The sequence below is a fragment of the Oryx dammah genome, unplaced genomic scaffold, assembly GCF_014754425.2.
Source record: "Oryx dammah isolate SB20612 unplaced genomic scaffold, SCBI_Odam_1.1 HiC_scaffold_2, whole genome shotgun sequence".
Lineage (NCBI taxonomy): Eukaryota > Metazoa > Chordata > Mammalia > Artiodactyla > Bovidae > Oryx > Oryx dammah.
The window spans coordinates 161,540,132-161,545,884 of NW_024070186.1; the positions used below are offsets into that span (position 1 = coordinate 161,540,132).

At 45.8% G+C, this 5,753-nt stretch overlaps 1 non-coding gene across 1 annotated transcript; it reads right to left on the reverse strand.

Moving 5' to 3' along the window:
- Nucleotides 1-2,107: 2,107 nt before the first annotated feature.
- On the reverse strand, nt 2,108-2,180 carry TRNAC-GCA. Its single transcript has one exon. It is a non-coding gene; the product is annotated as a tRNA-Cys (tRNA).
- Nucleotides 2,181-5,753: the final 3,573 nt, after the last annotated feature.

Here is a 5,753-nt window from a genome sequence, read left to right on the forward strand (position 1 = left end):
ATATAGACTTTGCATCTGCCTTTTCCTTAAATTTAAAAGATGGGGTGCTGTACAGATGGAGGTCCAATTTGACTTCTTTCTCCTGTGCTATCAACACTAATCCATCCTGAGTCACATGGCTGCAGGGCCCTGCGGGTGGCTGGATGCAGGCGTGGTCTTTGGCTTTCGGAGTCCCAGCAGGGAGAACAACGCAAGCTCAGTATGCCATCGGCCCTGGGTAGATCACGGTCCCAAGGAGAGAAGTGAAGCTCCGGAGGGGGAGTGGAGATCAGCTTCTTGCCCCAGTGAGCCTAAGAAAGATACACGCTGCCCCGTCTGTCAGAACCTGGGAACACACAGACATACAGAAGAGTCAGGCAGATTCAGTTCTTAATGCTTCAAAAAGACATTTGAATGGCAAAACATATCATAAATAAAGTCAACAGATGAATCATAGACTTGGAAAATATTATGCCAAGGATATGCAAGGGAATCTTAGAAGTCATCCAGACAAGCTTAAGAAGCTGACTAGAAAAATGGGCAGGAGGAGGCAGCTGACAGATGAGCAAATTCAAATGGCCAACAGACAACTCAGAAGCACACTCAGTTAGTGATGCAGGAACCAAAACCCAGCATCAGTTTATGTCCTTCGGAAAGTCCAAAATATAAAGCGACTGCCTGCTGCAGGTGGAAATTCGGGGAAAGGATGTCCATACCTTGCTGCCAGGAGGTGAAGGGTTTCCTTGAAAAGCAGGCTGTAGCTTTTAGTTAAAATGAAAATGCTCGAACCTTTCCACTGAGCTCTCTTACTCCTGGAAATCCAGCCCACGTAACTGAAGGCATAAACATAACCAAGAATATATGTCCAAGGATGTTTAATATGGCATTGTTTGCAGAGGCAGAAAGGGAGGGAAAGACCGTGAAAGATCACTTTGGAGAAACGGTTAAATTAATGAATGAATTAGGGAACCTTTTCTGTCACTGAAAAGAATGTATCAAGAAAATTCCAGTTATGTTGATGGGATATTTCTGAAGTACTGTTGAGTGAGTAAAGAATGCCGAAAGGTGCAGGAATGTTATTACATGAAGCTCAGACACATATTACCACAAAGGAATAAGTCATCCCGCCGATGTGTGCGTGTCAGCCCTATCCGACTCTTTGTGACCCCATGGACTGTAGCCCGCCAGGCTCCTCTGTCTGTGGAATTTTCTAGGCAAGAATACTGGAGTGGGTTGCCATTTTCTTCCCCAGGGAATCTTCCCGACCCAGGGATTGAATATGTGTTTCTTGTGGCTCCTGCCTTGGCAGGCAGATTCTTTATCACTAGCGCCACCTTATAACATCCTTTCTCTAATGCACATAAAAGCAACCATGTATGTACGCCTATGACTTGTTATGCATGCTTATTTGCGAATAGAGCAAAATTTGAAACAAGGCATTCTAGGTTGTCACATGTACTACTAGGGGGTTCGCAGACCACCTGGAGGGGGAATTCACCCATAAAAAGGCAAAAGAAAAGATGGCATGTAAAAGATAAACTTGGTACATGTGATGTGATTACATTTAACCCCGTAGGTAAATTTGTGTTGATGTTGTATAAAGAAAGTTACAACGGAAATCCATCTGGCAATGCAACAAGGTTCTGACGAGTCCTGCAAATAATATGGAAGCGATTAAAGCGTGAAGGAATATATATTAAATTCTTATAAAGTGCTTCCCTTGTTGTTTTCCTGGTGGCTCAGCTGGTAAAGAATACGCCTGCAATGCAGGAGACCTGGGTTCAATCCCTGGGTTGGGAAGATCCCTTGGAGAAGGGAACAACTCACCCACTGCAGTATTCTGGCTTGGGGAATTCCATGGACAGTCCATGGGGTTGCCAAGAGTCAGACATGACGGAGCGAATTCCACTTATAAAGTGCAGCCCAGCGTAATAACCATTCATACCTGTAACACAATGTAGGTGGGCACAGCCCAGTGCTGAACAGGGTGAAGAAGAAGTGAAAGTTGCTCAGTTGTATCCGACTCTTTGCGATCCCATGGACTGTAGCCCATCAGGCTCCTCTGCCCATGGAATTTTCCAGTCAAGAGTACTAGAGGAGTGAGTTGCCATTTCCTTCTCCAGGGGATCTTCCCAACCCAGGGATCGAACCTGGGTCTCCTGCATTGCAGGCAGACGCTTTACCGTCTGAGCCACTGGGGAAGCCCACTGAACAGGGTAATTGTTCTATCTACTGAGGCCTTTTTATCCTGGTGGCATTGTCAGACATCCTCAGTAGTGAGCGGGCTTTCCAGGTGGCAAAGAATCCACTTGCCAGGGCAGGAGACATAAGAGATGTAGGTTTGATCCCTGGATTGGGAAGAGTGCCTGGAGTAGGAAATGGCAACCCACTCCAGTATTCTTGCCTGGGAAATCCCATGGACAGAGGAGGCTAGTGGGCTACAGTCCATGGGGTCGCAAAGAGTCGGACACGACTGAGGGACTGAGCACACGGAGGGGGGGAGAGAAAGAGGAAGAAGATGAGGAGGGAGAGGGTAGGAGGGGGAGGGGAAAGAGGAGGAGAAGGAGAGGAAGAGGTGAGGGCAATGAGGAGCATATTTTAAAAAGCTTTTTATTTTGAAGCAGCTGTAGACACTCAGGAAGGCAACAACAGTAAGTGGAGTTCAGGGGCCCCTTCCCCCAGCGTACCCCAGGAGTGACAGCTTGTAGCAGTGTCACAACCAGGAAACTGACACTGATGCAATCTGTGAACTGCCCTACAGACCCTCTTCAGTTGTCTCCAGTTTTACACGCACTCGTGTGTGTGTTTGTAGTTCCATGCCGTTTCCTCCCGTGTGTAGATCTGTGTAACCACCACCATTCTGATACAGACTGGCCCATTCCTATAAAGGACCCTCCCATTATCGTCCCATAAGAAGCATCATGGGAGCAGAAACCTCAGCTCCCCGCTGTGTCCTGGTAAGGGTTCTGCAGACGCCAGGCCTGCTGTTGCTCCGAGTCCCTCCCCACCCCTCCCCATGCCCAGGGTCAGCTCATCCTGGCCTTGCAAATCTGTTGTGATGTTGTTCTGTCCCACTTCCCTTGATGGCTGTGGTTCTGAGCAGCTCCTGGACTCATCTTCTGAAACTGGGCCTGGTCATTCATCAGTCTTGCCAGTCGTTCTGTCTCAGGTTCCTGTATCCGGCCTGGTTTGGGCAGGAAGGGCTCTTGTTATCCTGTGGATCTACAGTGCCCTGACTCACTCGGACTGGGCGTCCTCTTTTTTTTTCAAGCATATCACAGTAGTTTATGAAAGAAAATGAATTTTTTTGACAACCCTGAGAAGTCTTCTGGGTGCTCTTACCCAAAGCTCAGGGGCTCTACAATTCCCATTTCTTAGGCAATTCAGCTAATCCTGACTGTCTGGGGGCGCCCTGTGCCTCTCTTTGTCCTTCTGGTCCTGCTCTGGCCCACCAGCCACCTTCAGCTACATGCATTTGCTTGTCCTCTAGTCTCACTTGCCCACTGTGTGCCTCTAACTTAGAAGGTGTTCAATATTCACTAATCGCTGAGGAACTAAGGAGTTCGGGAGTGACTCAGCACAGTGCTAAGTGCTCAGTGAATATCTGCTGAATTGCACTGAAAGTTAACACCACCTAATTGTGGCCAAATTACACATGTTATAACCTGTCCATGCAAGCCCCAATTACCCAGAATTTGATGAAGGGCTGTGTGGTTTATCAGACTTCCTTGGTGGCTCAGATGATAAAGAATCTGCCCGCAATGCAGGAGACCCAGGTTTGATCCCTGGGTTTGGTAGATCCCCTGGAGCAGGGAATGGTTACCCACTCTAGCATTCTCGCAGGGAAAATTCCATGGACAGAGGAGCCTGGCGGGCTGCTGTCCACAGTCATGCACAAGCCAGCATGAGAGAAAGCTGCTGGTGGCGAGAGTTCCATGCTTCCCCATCTATTCCCTCCCCTCCTCTCTGTCCAAGGATCCAGGCATCTTTGAATGGCATTCAGGGAGGCCTAACAGCATGTGGTATCTGCTGAGGCTGTTGGTGCCCTGCTGCTGGACTTTTTTTAAAAAAACAGATTTGGTCAAAATATTCCCTGAGCAATGTTTTTGCTTTTCCTGTTAGTTGGGTGTTCCACACCATATTAAGACCAATGATTTATTATGTATGGACATGTTTATATGTAATAAAATAACATTTGGGTATGTCAATTTTATTTATATTAACATAATAAATGGTTATAGCCTATAATAACAATAATTAGTACTTAAAGCATGCCTAGTATATGTAGGCAGTTTACATTCCTTAACCCCCATATGACTTCATAGACACCATATCCTCATTTACTGAGAAGCTGAGGCCCAGAAACAGAAGATATAAGGAAGAGGTGGCAACAATACACAGAAGAACTGTACAAAAAAGATCTTAATGACCCAGATACCCACAATGGTGTGATCGCTCACCTAGAACAAGACATCCTGGAAAGTGAAGTCAAGTGGGCTTGGGCCTTAGGAAGCCTCACTACAAACAAAACTAGTGGTTGTGATGGAATTCCAGTTGAGTTATTTCAAATCCCAAACGATGATGCTATTGAAGTGGTGCACTCAATATGCCAGCAAATTTGGAAAACTCAGCAGTGGCCACAGGACTGGAAAAGTTCAGTTTTCATTCCGATCCCAAAGAAAGGCAATGCCAAAGATTGTTCAGACTACTGCACAATTGCACTCATCTCACATGCTAGCAAAATAATGCTAAATATTCTCCAAGCCAGGCTTCAACAGTACATGAACCATGAACTTCCAGATGTTCAAACTGGTTTTAGAAAAGGCAGAGGAACCAGAGATCAAATTGCCAACATCTGCAGGATCACTGAAAAAGCAAGAGAGTTCCAGAAAAACATTTACTCCTGCTTTATTGACTATGCCAAAGCCTTTGACTGTGTTTATCACAACAGACTGTGGAAAATTCTTAAAGATATGGGAATACCAGACCAACTTCCCTGCCTCCTGAGAAATCTGTATGCAGGTCAAGAAGCAACAGTTAGAACTGGACATGGAACAACAGACTGGCTCCAAATTGGGGAAGGAGTACCTCAAGGCTGTATATTGTCACCCTGCTTATTTAACTTCTATGCAGAGTACATCATACGGAATGGCAGGCTGGATGAAGCACAAACTGGAATCAAGATTGCCGGGAGAAATATCAGAAACCTCAGGTATGCAGATGATACCACCCTTATGGCAAAAAAGCGAAGAACTAAAGAGCCTCTTGATGAAAGTGAAAGAGGAGAGTGAAAAATGTGGCTTAAAACTCAACATTCAGAAAACTAAGATCATGGCATCTGGTCCCATCACTTCATGGCAAATAGATGGGGAAACAGTGGAAACAGTGAGAGACTTTATTTTTGGGGGCTCCAAAATCACTGCAGATGGTGACTGCAGCCATGAAATTAAAGGATGCTTGCTCCTTGGAAGAAAAGCTATGACTAACCTAGACAGTATATTCAAAAGCAGAGACGTTACTTTGCCAGCAAAGGTTGGTCTAGTCAAAGCTATCATTTTCCCAGTAGTCATGTGTGGATGTGAGTTGGACTATAAAGAAAGCTGAGCACTGAAGAATTGATGTTTTTGAACTGTGGTGTTGGAGAAAGCTCTTGAGAGTCCCTTGGACTGCAAGGAGATCCAACCAGTCCGTCCTAAAGGAAATCATTCCTAAATATTTATTGGAAGGGCTGATGCTGAAGCTGAAACTCCAATACTTTGGCCACCTAATGCAAA